The following is a 19,406-nucleotide window of genomic DNA, read 5'->3' as shown; positions in this document are numbered from 1 at the left end:
TTTTACAGATTAGGCTATTTGGGATTGTTATAACCAATGTTATGAAACCCAGACCAGACCGATCGATCCACCGATCCAATCGGGTTTCGTTCACATTTCCGGTTCATAAAGGTTAAAACCTGATATTTAACGTTAGACCGTTTTAAAGACCGACGTTACGTATTAGCCGCCAGTCCAACCGGACAGGCAGCAAATCCAGTCCAATAAGTATCAAGACTCAAGATCCTTAAAAACAATTTTAACTCTTTCTCCTTCATTCGACTTCAACCCCTTCACATCCGCCGTCTGCGAGCTGCCGTCTGCGTCTTCCTTCAAGTTCTGATCTTTGACTTCGAGCTTTATTATTCAGCCAAGTAACGAGCTTGAAGAGCTTCTGCAAGATCTCTCTTATCTTTCTCCTTCCTTTTTGTTTTTGTTGTCTCTTTTAGATCTTGTTGTGATTTTGTGATTGGTTGATTGTAATTTATTGTTTGCATGTTGGGTTATGTCACATTGATGGTTTTTTGGGTTCGCAGAATTGGGATTTTTTTTCTTCTATTTTTTGCGTTTGATTGTGGGTTTGGTGGTGAATTGTGTTTGATTTGGAAAAACCTGTGAACCTGGGAATTTGGTTCAGTTTGGATAGAAGAATGGTTGAGATGTTAATTTTAGGTTTTTGATTGAATTTTGTTGGTTGCTGAGAAAGTATGGGAAAGGTGGAAATTTGGGTTGAAAAGGAGGAAATTTAACTGTCCGCCATCCCAAGTTTCATTTAACAAAATGGCCATAAAATCTTTTGATTTTTTTTTAGGTTAAAATATGACGTGGCATCCTTAAGTGTAATTAAAGTAGTAAAAGGGTTAGGGTGAAAAGATTTAAATATTTGTGGGTTAGAGGATAATAAGAGAAGTTGATTTAAAATTTAAAAGGCAGAACACATTTCTCTCATGTTCTTTCTCTCTCTCGCTCTTTTTTTCTCCAATTTCTTCAATTTCCTCACTTCTTTGCTCTTTGCATTTTATTCATTCCTTGCCATTCCCGATTAAGTTATAATGGCTGAGTCCTTAAAGAAACAGAAAAAACCCATATACTCCCCAAATTGTAGGCATGATTGGGTCTACCAAAAATGGAGAAGAAGAAGTTGTGGTGGAGTAACTTCCGATGACTAAAATTGCTCCAATAGGAGAGGAGAAGGCGTCGACGGAAGATATTCTATTGGTGAAACAAGGGAGGGCAAGAGTTGAAATTGAAACTGAAGAGGAGTATGCCGACGCAAATTCTAAGCGTCAGACATGATCGCTTAAGCGATATAAAATCGCTTAAGTGACCAAGAGTAAAAGCAAAGGATCGCTTAAGCGATCTGGTATATGACAGAAGATCGCTTAAGCGATCATGCATCTGGACAGAAGTTGATTCTGCCTCAGACATGATCGCTTAAGCGATTATAAATCGCTTAAAGTGACCAACGTTAAAAGCAAAGGATCGCTTAAGCGATCATGCGTCTGGGCACTTATTTATTGTCTTGTTCATGATCGCTTAAGCGACCAACAATAAAAACGAAGAATCGCTTAAGCGATACTTAAGCGATCCTATGTCTCGGCATTTCTTTATTGTCTTATTCATGATCGCTTAAGTGGATCGCTTAAGCGACCAATAGTAAAAGCGAAGAATCGCTTAAGCGATTGTGCATCTAGCAGAGTTTATTCTGCCTCGGACATGATCGCTTAAGCGATTTGTAATTGCTTAAGCGACCAAGGTTAAAAGCAAAAGTCACTTAAGCGATAGAATAAATCACTTAACGATCGTGCGTCTGGGCACTTATTGATTCTGTTCTGTTCGTGATCGCTTAAGCGATCTATGATCGCTTAAGCAACCAAATGTAAAAGCATAGAATCGCTTAAACGATAACATAATACAACTGGATCTCTTAAGCAACTAAGTCTAAATACACAGGATCGTTAAGCGAGAAATGAAATCTCTTAAGCGTCCAGTGTTATTTGGATTATTTTATGTACTTCACTAGATTGGTTAAGCGATTAACGCTATCTTAGACATATAAGGTGTACGATTCATTCAGTGGACCATAACCGTTTATATATTTTGATTAAATTAGTTCTTTTATGGCTATATTAAACATATATGATGGAGAATGTTTAGTCTATATTAACATATCAGGTGTACTGTTTGTTTAGTGGATCATGACCGTTATTAATTTTATTAAATTAGTTCTTTTACGGCTATATTAAACATATATGGTGTAATGTTTACGTCTATATTAAACATATCAGGTGTACGATTCGTTCAGTAGACCATGACCTTATTATATTTAATTAAATAGTTCTTTTACGGCTATATTAAACATATATGGTGTATAATGTTTACGTCTATATTAAACATATCAGGTGTACGATTCGTTCAGTAGACCATGACCGTTATTATATTTTAATTAATTAGTTCTTTTACGCTATGTTAAACATATATGGTGTAGAATGTTTACATCTATATTAAACATATCAGGTGTACGATTTGTTCAATGACTATGACCGTTATATTTTAATTAATTAGTTCTTTTACGGCTATATTAAACACTATGGTGTAGAATGTTTACTCTATATTAAACTATCAGGTGTATGATTCGTTCAGTAGACCATGACCGTTATTATATTTTAATTAAATTAGTTCTTTACGGCTATATTAAACATATTGGTGTATAATGTTTACGTCTATATTAACCATATCAAGTATACGATTCATTCAGTGGATCATGACCGATATTATATTTAATTAAATTGTTCTTTTACGGCTATATTAAACATATATGGTGTAAAATGTTTATGTCTATATAAATATATCAGGTGTACGATTCATTCAGTGGACCATAACCGATATTATATTTTAATGAAATTAGTTCTTTACGGCTATATAAAACATATAGGTTAGAATGTTTACTCTATATTACATATCAGATGTACGATTCGTTCAGTGACCATGACCGTTATTATATTTTAATTAAATTAGTTCTTTACGGCTATATAAACATATGGTATAAAGTTTATGTCTATATTAAACATATCAGTGTACGATTCGTCCAGTGGACCATGACCGTTATTATTTTTGATTAATTAATTCTTTTACAGCTATATTAAACATATATGATGGAGAATTTTACGTGTATATTAAACATATCAGGTGTACGGTTTGTTCAGTGGATCATACCGTTATTATATTTAATTAAATTAGTTCTTTTACGGCTATATTAAACATATATGATATAGAATGTTTACGTCTATATTACACATATCAGGTGTACGATTCATTCAGTGGACCATGACCGTTATTATATTTTAATTAAATTAGTTCTTTTACGTCTATATTAAACATTGTCCATAATATGGAAATAAATATTGAAGTAAATTACCCTTAATCGTTTAAGCGATCTAGTCTTTTAGCCTTGGTCTACAGAGTGCAGAGTAGATGGTTGCAGAGTTCATTATATCAATATTATATTTTTTTATATTACTTTCTTGCCAAGAACTAATAAAATAATAGATAACAATAGATTTTTCAGTTTTATGTATGGTGCTATTAACAAAGAACGAAGTGTTCTTTTCACATTCTATTGAAATGAAAAAAATAATAATAATTAATAAAAAGGACTAAATATTAAATAACATTATGGAATATAATTTCTTATCGAAGTATATGCTTACTGCTCGCTTAAGCGATCTAGTATATCGCTTAAGCGACAGTACAATAAGTTTGATCGCTTAAGTGACTGCTGCCATATATCTGATCGCTTACGCGTCTGTTGCCATATACTAACTTATACCAGATCGCTTAAGCGATCCATCAGATCCAAAAACACATTTTCAGCCATCTCCACCTACAATCGGTCCATCATACCCAAAACAAATTTTCAACAAATTTCACTCCTTTCAACTTGCATTACACAAATACAACCCAACAACCTAAACAACTAAATCAAAATCATAACCTAAACCCCATCCATTATTAAATCTTTGTAAATCTAAATATAAAATGTAAAGAGAGATACACATATTTACACGAAATGTCAGGGAGGAGGGGGATCCTTGGCGGTGAAGTATATATGATGGAGAAAAGAAAGTGTTAATGGCGAGGAAAAAGAAGATGTAGAGGAAGGAGTAAGAAGAAGATGTAGATGAGAAGAAGATGCAGACAAGAAAAGATGTAGACGAACCTAAGAAGAACAGCAACCAAGGTGGAGATGCGTTATGCGGGAGGAAGAAGAAGGTGTTTGGGTTTGTTTGCAAGATTTTGGGTTTTTGGGAATATAGTATAATTTTTAAAAGATTAATAATACTTCATTAATTCTAATTACCCTTAATCAATAATATGCTATCTAGTAAAACTTTAAACTTGATAGCTTTTTAATTTAAATTCAAACTTGAAAGGTTGTTTTAATAAACTGCCCCGTTGAAAAGTCTAAAACAGTATTTGGAAATCTTCCTTCCAGCTTGGATTTGTAACATAAAATGTTCACTTTTAATCTTTTACCTTTTTCGAATCATATTTTTACTCCTCTTGAAAGATTTCCCATTTTCATCTTCTTAAAATTTCATCTCAAACTCATCTTTTTCTTAAGAATTTCTCCATTCATTTTGCAGAACAAAATTTGCTTAAAATAAAATAAAAAACGTATGTAAAATTAAATTTCCAGGGGTGCGTTTGACTCCCTATTTTTATCCATATTCTCAATCCTATTCTCCAAATAATGTTTGGCACACTATTCCAGAAATATTATCCTATTTTTTTAATTACTTTTAGACCCCATAAGGTTATTAATTTAACTAAATGCCCCTTGAATTTTTTTTAAAAATTAACAAAAACCTCCCCATCAACCTAACTTGTCAGATTCCGGCAACCACCGCCGGTGATAGCCGAAATCTATACAACGACCTAAATTCCGATCATAAATGGCCAGAATTACACCGATCTGGCCGGAAAAGGCCAGATCTAGCCGTCAGCGACGGCCAAAGAAATGGCTGTCGTTGACCGAAAACGACGGCCACATCTTTGGCCGTCACTAACGGCCAAAGATGGCTGTCGTTTTGGCCTTTCCGGCCGTCGACGGCCATAACAGGCTGTAGATCTGGCCTTTTTCGGCCAGATCCGTGGTGGATCTGGCCGGAAAAGGTCATAATGATGCGTTACGGCACATATCCAATCGGTATGTGCCGTAAAGAAATTTTTCGGCCAGATTCCGATGGTGGCGGTCGGAATCTGACACTGCAGGTGGTGGGGGTGTTTTTATCATTTTATATAGTAGGGTCTTTAATTAAATTAGTAAACCTAAGGGCTTTTTCATAAATTTTTCAAATTTACCTCGTAATACTCCTCTATCCAACAATCTAATACTATCTTCAAAATCCTATCCAAAATACTACACCAAACGCACCCCAAGTTATCATAAACTAAGTTTGAATGAATAGATGTAGCTTTTTGGTTGTGGGATCTGGCCCGTTTAAACCAGCAAGAGTGTCCATGTGTGGGTGAATTTAACATTTAGAAGTATATTAGTCTACCTAGTGCCTACAGTAACGTTTAATTTGGGACCACTTTACTTCTTTTTGCTTTCTCTTCTTTTCCGTCTTTCATTTTAGAGATTGTTTATAAGAAGCAGGTTTTCATTATAAGAATTTTTAAACATCGGACAGCGTTTTGTTGCTGATGTCAGCATGATGTCATTGGTTTGACCGGACAGTCGAACCGTGACCCGATCGCCTGAACGGGTCACCTCTCGATTCGGGTCCCAGAACATTGGTTATAACTTAAGTTTAATCATTTTAGGAAAATAATTTTGAATAAGTTTGATAATTTTATATGTGTTTAAGAATAATTTTTAGGCTATTTTGGAAAAAATAATTTTAAATACGCTTTATAATATTATATGTGTTGAGGAATAATTTTTAGGCTAGCCTACGTTGATGAAGCTAATGAGAGAGTCCATGATAAATAGGCCTAAAATTTATGAACAAGAGTCTAGAGTTGATCAAGTACCCAAAATGGGTCGGACTGAGGATTTGGCCTTTTTTTTTTGTTTTTGGTAAGTAAGTAAATTGTATTATAAAGAAAGGAAAAGAATTTACAAAGCCAAATAAAAGACGGCCAATTTACAACGGGACATCCCCATGTAGGGTCCAAAAATAAACAAATGCCTAAGCACTACCTAGTTCTCTTGGGACCCTATCTAACCAACATAGGAAGATAAGCCCCAGGAGAAAGAACTGGCTAAGAAGCATCAAAAGACACAACCTCATGACAATCCCCTGGGTTTGGCTCCAAAAAACACAAACCATGAGATTTGGCCACCTACGGCCCAAACTAAAGAAGCATGTCTAACGGGAAGGAGACCCAAATATGTTGATATGAGTGAGCAAGTGACAGGACACGTGACACACAAGAAGATAATATCTTCATTCCTGCATGATCTACTTGTTTCTCACTCCCAAGTCAACTTTCACTACTTAGATTTTGGAAGATTAACTTCTCCATCACTTCTAGCGTTTATCAACCAAATGTGGCCGTTAACTACCCTCTCAAGCGCCACTAGGAGTGTTAGCTGAGCCGAGCCCCTTGTGAACGGCTTGGGCTCGGCACTGTAAAAGTTCAAACTTGGCTCAATTTTTAGTTAAGCTAGCTCAGCTTGGCTGCAGTGTCTAGTTGAGTTCAAACAAGCTAGACTCTGCTCATAGGCTCGCGAGCTTTGGGAAGTTTGAGGGTATATTTGATATTTTTGAAACAATAAAGGGCGATATAATTTTTGTAGTTTTCACAAGTGACAAACACACCTCAAAAAATAAAAAATAAAATGAGTCATTTCATTGGTGGTGGGCTCGAGACATTGTGGCAGTAGAGGAGTAAAAAAAGGACACAATATTATTGTAAGAGAAGAAAGAGAAAATAAAAAAATATTCTCTCTTTCTTCTCTTACAAATGAAAAATAAAAAAATATTTTCTTTTACAAATAAAAAAATATATTTTTCCTCTCCCTTAAAAGTTTCAAGGTTTCGTTTTCTTCTATTTTCTTTCAAAGTTTAAGTTGATGCGAATTCTCGTTCCAACCAAAATGTCGAGACTTGAACATGCGTCAACCAGAGTTTTTCAGTTGACCACAAGAGGAACCTAGCAAGATAAGTGTGTGATTCCTAAGAACTAGCAAAGATGGGTAGTATGGGTTGGACAAGGTCGGAGTCAAAGGTGATGATGATATAAAAATGATAAATGAAGAGGTGAGCTTTTTAAAGTGGTTCGGCCAAAAAATCGAGTCTACATCCATTGTTTCTTTTTATTGAGATGTGTGATTACAGTTGGTACGCAATATACTTTCTTTCTATTCTTTATTTGCCTCTCTTTCGAGGGTTTTGATTGTGTTATTTATAGGAGTTTGTAATGCCGGTTGTGAGTGGGCCTGTGTCAATGAAATGATTACTGTCAGTATTGACAAGTTTTGGGCGATCGAGATCATCAAGGCATTATTACGTTTAATCCTAGTTACAATTGTGATTAACTGGAGTTTTTCGAAGAGTAGTCGCTGGTTAAACCATGTATTGCACATGGTGCCCATGTAGCTTGATAGACTCATTAGGTGTTGCAACGAGCATTGAGGTTTGTCGACACCTGGCTGCGAGTTGTCACTTGTCTTGGGTGAGTCTTTTGCTTGGTTCGTTTAGTGCGACATCCGAGCTAGGATCCCTATGCTTCCCTAGGCTCTAGCTGGATTTTATTTCTGCATAATAGTTTCAAGGTTTCAAGCTCATGGTAGTGGAGTCTCTGGTGTTTGCTCCATTCTTTGCTACTCATGGTGGCTTCTTGTTCAAACTGTTGTAACTTCAAACCCTTCACCTAATGCAAGTCCAATTCGGTATTATATTTTCCGTAGCAACGGAGCAGTGACGTTGAGTAGCCTTTTCTAGAACTACTAGTTTCAAAATGTAAAGATGAAGTTTAAGTTTAAAATCCAAAAGGTATTGAGCTTCCCCCGAGCTCGAGTACTCGTTTACAATGTTAAGCTCGAGCTCAGGTTTGATTTTTCAAGCTTGCCAAGTTGAAGCTCGAACTTGAGCTCAACATTATAGCAATCAAGTCGAGCTAGATTAGCCCAAAACGCGGCTCGATTACACTCGTAAGCTCCACTATGCCATCAAAATCATGGCAACACAACCCTTAAGATCTTCCTCATGTTTAGGGGACAAAAGTTATATCATTTCCCAGGCCAGGAAAAAGACGGGGGGGGGGGGGGGGGGGGGGTGGGTGGGTGGGGGGGGGGGGGGGGGGGGGGGGGAGTGGGAAGCAGGGTAGGCTCAATTTACACACATAAAACTCCTTTTCTCAACTTTTTTGTCTAAATATATGACTAAGCATTGGAAAGGTCGCATCGAAAACCCTAGGGCACCCCTTAACGTTAGTGAATCTTGTTTAACTGATTATAGGTTGAATAATCTCCTAGTTTGAGCGAATCTCCTATCAGCAGACCTCTCAAGCAACATCATTTGTCTAGATAATTTTTTTTAGCACAAACAATATGCATTTGTAAATCTTATTTCTAAAGTTGCATTGAGTTGCAAAATCTATCAATATGTGTTTGGTAAATATAATTTTCAAATTATTGTTACATGTAAATTACTAAGAAGAACATATTTTATTTCTTAAGTTTTTTATAATTATAATTATAATTTTCATAAGTATTTAATAAATATTAAAATAAACCAACAATGGGTTTGCCGAGTGGTAAAGGCTTGGGGCCAAGGGGTTTGGTCCCCCTATGGTCTCAAGTTCAGATCACAAGAAAGGTTACTAAAATTGTTGGCTATGAACCGTAGGGCTTGCCCTATTTCGGAAATCTTGTTCGAAGTCGAGGAACTAGTCGAGCTGCACGTAAGCTAGCCTGGATAACAATAAATAAATAAAATAATAAAAATATATTGAAATAATTCACAAACAATTTAGAAACAAATTAAAAACAAAAATTAGTCGATTGGCTGATCCTAGGCATTTGACGACAGTTGGCAAACAATATAGTCGTATGTCAATGACATAACCAACCTTAAAATGATCAAGGCAATAATCTGATGGAATCAAGGAAATTGGGGTTCAACAAGATTCTTGTAGATCATATTAGGGTAGGTGCCCTAAAACAAATCAAATTGTAGTATTCGACTACTTGTGAAAATGTGTTGATATTAATAAAAGGAAATTTGACTGTATTATGTCTAACTGTATTATGTAAATTGTATTTCAGATATGTTATAATATATGTCTTTAGAATGATAGAATCGTGACAAGGGTATTAAGTGCTTTAAATCTTGAATGTAAGAACCCTATGATCACATCAGATGGCCATTCTAGAAATTGTTCGTAGCCCTAGCATTATTCTGAAGTAAGGGCACATATAATACGGTAAGACTATCATAGAGTTGAACGATCCTATCGAAAGATAGCAACAAATCTTGCATGTTAAAGTTGTTTGGTGATAACTTGGTGCCACGCATGAGTGCTTGTAGTTGGCAAGTTCACTGGACTGACCAACCAGAGGATTCCATGTAAATGGTAACCCCAATGTCTATGGAATATATCCTCACTGATGGTGGTGCATGTGATCCTTATACTTGAGATCACCAAGGCATCGTGTGTAAATATCGGTGTAGTTTGACGCTGGCCTAACGTAGTCTTTTTTAGGGTTATTAATACGGGAGTGATTAACTACATTAAGAAGTACACTATGGTTGTGGTGGATCGACATAGGATTCATCGTTCTTGGGTACAGGAGAACTTATCTCACTAAGTAATTCGGCAAATGACAATAACCGCAAAACTGTGGCCATAGTGGAATTGAGCTGGTGCTCAAGTTCAATTAAGTCGTTAGTTTGAATTACCAAATACAAACATATCAAGGTAGTGTATTTGAAGTTGACATTATTTCTGTACTTCAAACCTTGATGAGATAATAGATAATGAAATGTTTTGATTGCATAGTAACCATACCGTTGACAGATAGTTGATACGCTAAATCCTAATCTATCGGGTGGCCCCGATGCCTGGCTAGAGGCCAATCTGGGTTGATGTGTAATGAGACAATTGATTGAGTTTCTGTAATGACTTCTTTCTACTAGTATATACTTTAGAATATATATAATAAAATCATACATACTTAGCATATGAAAATAGTTGGGCCTAGATTTTTCTTTAAAATATAATTCTTTACATATACTAAAATAACAAGTACAAAAACTTAGTAACGGTGGACAGTAATGCCAATTCTCTCCTCTTGACGACTCCCTTCCGACCTCTGCTCACTTATTTCCTACAAAAACATGGAAAAAACAACAGGGTGAGTATAAAAATGCTCAGTAAGTAAATCCCTTAACTCTTCTCCTTCTTTGATTCTTTCCTTACTTAATTCTTTTCTTCTTTCTTTCATTCTTAGTTCTTTCTCTTTTCTTTCTCCGTTTCTAATTCTTACTGTTCTTTCTTTCTTCCTAATTCTCACTGTTCTTTCTTTCTTCCTAATTCTCACTGTTCTTTCCTTCTCTCTGTTCTTTCTTTCTATTCTTTCTATTCTTTCTTTTCTTTCTATTCTTTTTAACCATGGTGGAATACATGGTAATATGCATGAATGAAATACATGTGCAATAATGCATAAAAATACATTTTCTTTCTTCTTTCTATTTCTTATTCTATTTCTTTTCTTTTCTTTTCTTTCTTGTCTTGCTTGCTCAAGGTTTTCTTTTCTTTCTTGTCTTGCTTGCTCAACCTTCTCTTTTCTTTCTTGTTTTTCTTTTATTTTCTTTTCTTTTCTTTGCTTGTTCAAGCTTTCTCATTCTTGTTCTTTCTTCTTCTTTCTTACTCTTGTTCTTTCTTATTCTTTCTTTTCTTATTCTTTGCCGATCTGTCTCGGTTGATGCATGGATTTGGAACCTTGATCGTATGAGTGAGTACAGTCCTTATCTACATGTACTCTTGCGGATCGTACAAATTCTTTCTTTCTTCTTAAGCCACTCAATTAAGGTGGCGTGCATGTAGGAATTCTTCTTGGCACAACCCTCATCCACATACACTCTTACGGGTCGTACAATTCTTCTTCTTCTTATGCCACTCAATTAAGGTGGCGTGTATGTGAGAATTTCTTCTTGGCACTCATGGTTCCCTATTGCACAACCTATTCTTTTCTCTTCTTTAATGGTTTTCTTTCTTTAATTCTTTAGTGCTTATTCTTTCTTTCTCTTTATTCTTAAAGTGTTTTATTCTTAAAATTCTTTATTCTTTCTTAAGTTATTACACAAATACAAATATATGCATAAGGATGGCTCATGCTTAGAATTCTTACTTAAATGCATTCATGAAATACAAATATGCAATGTTGCATAAAATTAAAGTTTCTACTCATACTCATACTTCTCTTAGGCATTTCATCAAACAATAAATGTGCATATACAAACTTTACATTAATTATAATTCTCTTTGTTTCTTTAACCATCCAAAATGAGAGCCAAACTCCCACGTATCCTCATAATCCCTACACGGCAAAACACTCCCAAAATTCTTCCAATTCCAACCGAATTTCAACCCATCATCATACAATCAAAAACACTTCTCATAGTCAAATATATACAACACCCATCATAAATAATCATCAATCTCATTTCAATTTCTCAACAATCATAACATATACATGCTTAAAGAAATCTCTACTCAATTGATTTCTTAAACCTTAACTTGAGTTGGAGTTTGAGTGGAATTACTTACCTTATACTTAGTAGTCTCCACTAAAGCTTTCTACTTTGTTGGATTCAAACCTTCTCTTAACCCTAAGCATAACTTAATAAGAATTCAACTTCTCACAAATATCATATATAAAGCACGAATTCTTACCTCTGTGCCTATGATCAAAACCTTATTAATTCACTCAAAAGCCCCAAAATCCTTGGAAAAATTCAGTGAAAATTGAGAGAAAATGGAGAAGGCAAGTGGCGGTGGAAAGGAGAGAAATAGGGTTACAAACCTTAATATCTTATTATATAAATACTTTCCCATTTTACCCTTATAATTCTTAGAAATTCCATCTATGTCCGTTAGTCAATTACCATAATGCCCTCATTTTTATTGCATTTACATGAAATTCTCTTCTTTTCACTCCCCACTTTTTCAACTAATTTTGAGTGAAAAGATCATTTTACCCTTTAGCAAGTTTTAAGGCATTTTCTTCATATTCTCTTAAAATAACTTTACAAAAATCAACTAAGGCTATAAACATAAATTAAATTACATATCTCTGTGTGGGCATTACAGTGTCAATTACGATATTACCCACTATCGATATGATAAAGAGCCTATGGGTCACACACTTAAAACACAATCAAAGAAGATTGGAGTAAGGAGCAATTTCCTCATTTGATGGTGAAGTCGTATTTGGTAATTCTTACGATGCAACTAATTTGCTGAAGGTTGTTGCTTGGAAGGTTATGCCTTCTAATTTAATATTGGATCTTAATTTGTAAGATTACATATTTATTCAAATATATATTGATGTATACATATTAAAGAATAAATTACATTATTAAATTAATATATTGTTGTCTATGCATTCTATATAATTATTATTGTATGATTAAAGCAATAATAGTAAAATACCAAAACGACATTTTCTTCGGCAATAAGTAAAGTCTAATTATCTATTTATAAATAATGGATTTTAGTGGGAATATTCTTGGAACATGCCAAGGGAATATTAGGGTGTGTTGCCTATAAAAAAGGACCTTAACCCTTATTTCCAATTAGGTATTCTTGCTCCCAAGCTAAAAGTTATAGAGAGAATTGATTGTGAAAGAATTCTTGTCTTTGTGTGGATTACCATTGGTTCACTTCTCCGCTTGAAGTGCAAGCGTTTTTCTTCAATCAAAAATCGGTGGAGCCTCCAATCGAAGGTTTGATATATGTTAGAATAGGTGCCCCAAAGCCAATCCATTTTGTATGTTGACTTTTGTAATAATTTTATAATTAATAAAAGGCATTTTCTACATTAGTAAGTTGTATTTAGTATGTTTAATGTTGTTGGAGTAGGTGCCCTAGAACCAATCAATTATTGTGGAATTGACTCTTTGTAATAAGTTCATTAATCAATGAAAGACATTTTTTCTATATCGCGTAATCATTATTATTGCAATATTTATTGATATATATCCTTAGAACGGTAGAACCGTGACGAGGGTATTAAGTGTTTCAAATCTTGATATGAGAACCCTATGAGCACATATGGTGGCCATTCTGGAAACGTCCGTATCCCCAGTATTATTCGAAGTAAGGGCACAGATAATACGGTAAGGCTATCATAGTGTTGAACGACCCTGTCGAAAGGCATGGACTGATCTCACTTGTCAAGGTTTGTTGGGTGACAACCTGGTGCAACACATGGGTGCTTGCTGTAGGCGATATACTACAGCAAGTTCACTGGACTGACCCACCAGAGGATTCCATATGGATGGTAACCCTAGTGTCTATGGAACAAATCCTCTAACGAATGGTGATACATGTGATCCTTAGATATGAGATCACCGGAGCGCCTTGTGCATCGATGGTGTAGTTTGACACTAGCCTAACGTAGTTCTTTTCAGAGCTGTCAATAGGGTGGTGTTGGCTGCATCAGGAGTGTATCAAACTATGGTAGATCGACAGAGGATTCATCACTCCCAGGTATGGGAGAGTTACTCACGACGCAATTCAGTATAGGCAATGACACTAAAACTGTGGCCACGTGGATTGAGTTGTTGCTCTATTCAATTTATAATACAGGTCATTGTCCAGAAACTGAATACATAATATCGAGAGTAACCGAAGGTTGACACTATTTTATGCATTCGTCTTGTCGAGATAACGTATGATGAAAGGATCAAATTGTACGGTAACCATATCGTTGACAGATAACTACTTTGCTAAATCCAATCTATCGGGTGGCCATATGCCTTGCTAGGGACCATCTTGGTCTTTGTATTAGTGCGACGATCAATTGGTGTTAATCGCGATGCTATACACTGCCGGTATGATGAGGAGCCTATGGTCACACATAGAAGATAATTTAAGACTTAAGAAGAAAGAAGCGTTTTCATCTTTTTAGGCGAAAGGGTATTTTGGTAATTCACTGCAATTATTTGCTGAGGTCGTAGCCTTTATTTAATTTATTAGAAAAATTAATAGTTGCAATTAACGTTTAAATATGTGTTCGCATATATTTAATTAAACCATCATTATTGTTAAATGTTAATATATAGATTAAATATATATTAATTGATTTTAATTGAGATAATGATGAAATAAAAATAAAATATCTAATTGGGAGTGTTTGGTAACATGGGGTGTTTGGGTTGGAGCCCAAGCCTATTCCATATGGGAATAGGGCAACTAAAGTTTTAATATAAAAGAAAAAACTTTAATTGTAAAATGTGTGAGATTCATTTTCATTACACTTTCTCTTTGAAAAGGAAATACACAGTAGCCCCATTTACTCTCCCACGGCAAAAACCGTTTTTGCCCAAAATCAATTCATTTGATTTTCTTCTTTGATTTTAAAGCTAAGGAGGATCTAGCAAATCCCTCATTAGTTCTTTGTGATTGTCTTCGTGTGGACTTCATAAGTTCGATCCTACACTTAGATCGGTAGCAAAAACATTCGTTAACAAATTTGGAGGAGCCTCCAAACGTGCGTATGTTTTTTAAAACTCATGATTAATTTCTACAGATTTCTATTTTAACATAAACTGTAAAATTGTACCTTTGACCTTGGCTCAATGGGAATGATCCTTGTTATTATGATTTTGTTTTCCGCTGCGTATATAAACCGTTTCCTAACAGTGGTATCAGAGCCTAGGGTACCAAATTTTACAGTTTTTATGTGGATGGTTGGTAACATGAATTTGATGATATTATGTTGCCATATAGAATCTGCCTAAAATCTGCCTTAAAAGCATGTTTTGAGAAATTTATTATTCGATTAATTTAATTTGTTGATGATCTGCAAGTTTGGTATATTGGTGATGGATTTTTGGTTGAAATCAGTGTGTATGATTGATTGAAAATCCGTTTTGAGTGTATATGGTTACTGTATGAACAGATCCGGAGCTACAGATCTGTGTACGCTCGCTGCGGCGATATAACCCATCGCCGCAGCCAACGTTGTTCATGCTGACGCTGGTGACGAAACCAGCGCTATCCGCGGTGACCATCCTCTAGACGAGTGTTGTACGAAAACAGCGCTTGCCGCGGCGATCTAACCCATCGCCGCAGCGATCGTCCTTAGGATGAACGTTGTACGAAATCGCCGCGGCGAACGTACGTTGAGCGTGAACGTCAAGTAATCAATGCACGCTGCAGCGATCTAACACATCGCCGCAGCGAGCGCACTTCCAAGTGTGCAAGGGCTAAAATGTAAAGTTTCAAAACTTTTGGACCAAATCAGATTTGTAACTTGTTAGGGGGTAAATTGTAATTAACCCATAAATTTCAAAATTTNTCAAATATATACAACAACAAGCATAAATAATCATCAATCTCATTTCAATTTCTCAACAATCATAACATATACATGCTTAAAGAAATCTCTACTCAATTGATTTCTTAAACCTTAACTTGAGTTGGAATTTGAGTGGAATTTACTTACCTTATACTTGAGTAGTCTCCACTAAAGCTCTCTACTCTTGTTGGATTCAAACCTTCTCTTAACCCTAAGCATAAACTTAATAAGAATTCAACTTCTACACAAATAAATCATATATATAAAGCACGAATTCTTACCTCCTGTTGCCTATGATCAAAACCTTATTAAATTCTACTCAAAAGCCCTCAAAATCCTTGGAAAAATTCAGTGAAAATTTGAGAGAAAATGGAGAAGGCAAGTGGCGGTGGAAAGGAGAGAAATAAGGGTTACAAACCCTTAATATCTTATTATATAAACATACTTTCCCATTTTACCCTTATAATTTCTTAGAAATTCCATCTATGTCCGTTAGTCAATTACCATAATGCCCTCATTTTTATTGCATTTTACATGAAATTCTCTCTCTTTTTTCACTCCCCACTTTTTCAACTAATTTTGAGTGAAAAGATCATTTTACCCTTAATGCAAGTTTTAAGGCATTTTCTTCATATTCTCTTAAAATAACTTTAACAAAAATCAACTAAGGGCTATAAAAACATAAATTAAATTACATATCTCTGTGTGGGCATTACAGTGTCAATTACGATATTACCCACTATCGATATGATAAAGAGCCTATGGGTCACACACTTAAAACACAAATCAAAGAAGATTTGGAGTAAGGAGCAATTTCCTCATTTGATGGTGAAGTCGTATTTTGGTAATTCTTACGATGCAACTAAATTTGCTGAAGGTTGTTGCTTGGAAGGTTATTGCCTTCTAATTTTAATATTGGATCTTAATTTGTAAGATTACATATTTATTCAAATATATATATTGATGTATACATATTAAAAGAATAAATTATCATTATTTAAATTAATATATTGTTGTCTATGCATTCTATATAGTGAATTATTATTGTATGATTAAAGCAATAATAGTAAAATACCAAAACGACATTTTCTTCGGCAATAAGTAAAGTCTAATTATCTATTTATAAATAATGGATTTTAGTGGGAATATTCTTGGAACATGCCAAGGGAATATTAGGGTTAGGGTTTGCCTATAAAAAAGGACCTTAACCCTTATTTCCAATTAGCGTATTCTTGCTCCCAAGCTAAAAGTTATAGAGAGAAATTGATTGTGAAAGAATTCTTGTCTTTGTGTGGATTACCATTGGTTCACTTCTCCGCTTGAAGTGCAAGCGTTTTTCTTCAATCAAAAATCGGTGGAGCCTCCAATCGAAGGTTTGATTATAATGTTAGAATAGGTGCCCCAAAGCCAATCCATTTTGTAATGTTGACTTTTGTAATAATTTTTATAATTAATAAAAGGCATTTTCTACATTATGTAAGTTGTATTTAATGTATGTTATAATGTTGTTGGAGTAGGTGCCCTAGAACCAATCAATTATTGTGGAATTGACTCTTTGTAATAATGTTCATTAATCAATGAAAGACATTTTATTCTATATCGCGTAAATCATTATTATTGCAATATTTATTGATATATATCCTTAGAACGGTAGAACCGTGACGAGGGTATTAAGTGTTTCAAATCTTGATAGTGAGAACCCTATGAGCACATATGGTGGCCATTCTAGAAACGTCCGTATCCCCAGTATTATTCTGAAGTAAGGGCACAGATAATACGGTAAGGCTATCATAGTGTTGAACGACCCTGTCGAAAGGCAGTGACTGATCTCACTTGTCAAGGTTGTTTGGTGACAACCTGGTGCAACACATGGGTGCTTGCTGTAGCGAAATATACTACAGCAAAGTTCACTGGACTGACCCACCGAGGATTCCATATGGATGGTAACCCTAGTGTCTATGGAACAAATCCTCTAACGAATGGTGATACATGTCCTTAGATATGAGTATCACCGGAGCGCCTGTGCATCGATTGGTGTAGTTTGACACTAGCCTAACGTAGTTCTTTTCAGAGCTGTCAATATGGGTGATTGGCTGCATCAAGGAGTGTATCAAGACTATGGTAGATCGACAGAGGATTCATCACTCCCAGGTATGGGAGAAGTTATCTCACGACGCAATTCAGTATATGGCAATGACACTAAAACTGTGGCCACAGTGGGATTGAGTTGTTGCTCTATTCAATTTATAATACAGTCATTGTCCAGAAACTGAATACATAATATCGAGAGTAACCGAAGGTTGCACCTATTTTATGCATTCGTCTTGTCGAGATAACGTATGTGAAAGGATCAAATTGTACGGTAACCATATCGTTGACAGATAACTACTTTGCTAAATCCAATCTATCGGGTGGCCATGATGCCTTGCTAGGACCAACTTGGTCTGTTATTAGTGCGACGATCAATTGGTGTTAATCGCGATGCTATACACTGCCGTATGATGAGGAGCCTATGGGTCACACACATAGAAGATAATTTAAGACTTAAGAAGAAAGAAGGGCGTTTTCATCTTTTAGGCGAAAGGGTATTTTGGTAATTTCCAGTGCAATTAAATTTGCTGAGGTCGTAGCCTTTATTTAATTTATTAGAAAATTAAATAAGTGAAATTACGTTTAAATATGTGTTCGCATATATTTAATTAAACCATCATTATTGTTAATGTTAATATATAGTTAAATATATATTAATGATTTAATTGAGATAATGATGAAATAAAAATAAAATATCTAATTGGGAGTGTTTGGTAACATGGGGTGTTTGGGTTGGAGCCCAAGCCTATTCATATGGGAATAGGCAACTAAAGTTTTAATATAAAAGAAAAAACTTTATTGTAAATGTGTGAGATTCATTTTCATTACACTTTCTCTTTGAAAAGGAAATACACAGTACCCCCATTTACTCCCACGGCAAAAACCGTTTTTGCCCAAAATCAATTCATTTGATTTTCTTCTTTGATTTTAAAGCTAAGGAGGATCTAGCAAATCCTCATTAGTTCTTGTGATTGTCTTCGTGTGGACTTCATAAGTTCGATCCACACTTAAGATCGGTAGCAAAACATTCGTTAACATTTGGAGGAGCCTCCAAACGGGCGTATGTTTTTTAAAACTCATGATTAATTCTACAGATTCTATTTTAACATAAACTGTAAATTGTACCTTTGACCTTGGCTCAATGGAATGATCCTTGTTATTATGATTTGTTTTCCCTGCGTATATAACCGTTTCCTAACAGTGGTATCAGAGCTAGGGTACCAAATTTTACAGTTTTTATGTGGATGGTTGGTAACTGAATTGATGATATATGTTGCCATATAGAATCTGCCTAAATCATTGCCTTAAAAGCATGTTTTGAGAAATTTATTATTCGATTAATTTAATTTGTTGATGATCTGCAATTTGGTATATTGGTGATGGATTTTTGGTGAAATCAGTGTGTATGATTGATGAAATCCGTTTTGAGTGTATATGGTTACTGTATGAACAGATCCGGAGCTACGATCTTGTACGCTCGCTGCGGCGATATAACCCATCGCCGCAGCCAACGTTGTCATGCTGACGCTGGTGACGAAACCAGGCGCTATCCGCGGTGACCATCCTCTAGACGAGTGTTTACGAAAACAGCGCTTGCCGCGCGATCTAACCCATCGCCGCAGCGATCTTCCTAGGATGAACGTTGTACGAAATCGCCGCGGCGAACGTACGTTGAGCGTGAACTCAAGTAATCAATGCACGCTGCACGATCTAACACATCGCCGCAGCGAGCGCACTTCCAAGTGTGCAGGGGCTAAAATGTAAAGTTTCAAAACTTTTGGACCAAATCAGATTT

The sequence above is a fragment of the Pistacia vera genome, unplaced genomic scaffold, assembly GCF_008641045.1.
Source record: "Pistacia vera cultivar Batoury unplaced genomic scaffold, PisVer_v2 Contig236, whole genome shotgun sequence".
Classification (NCBI taxonomy): Eukaryota; Viridiplantae; Streptophyta; class Magnoliopsida; order Sapindales; family Anacardiaceae; genus Pistacia; species Pistacia vera.
The sequence above is the reverse complement of the archived record's forward strand: the minus strand, read 5'-3'. Positions refer to the sequence as shown.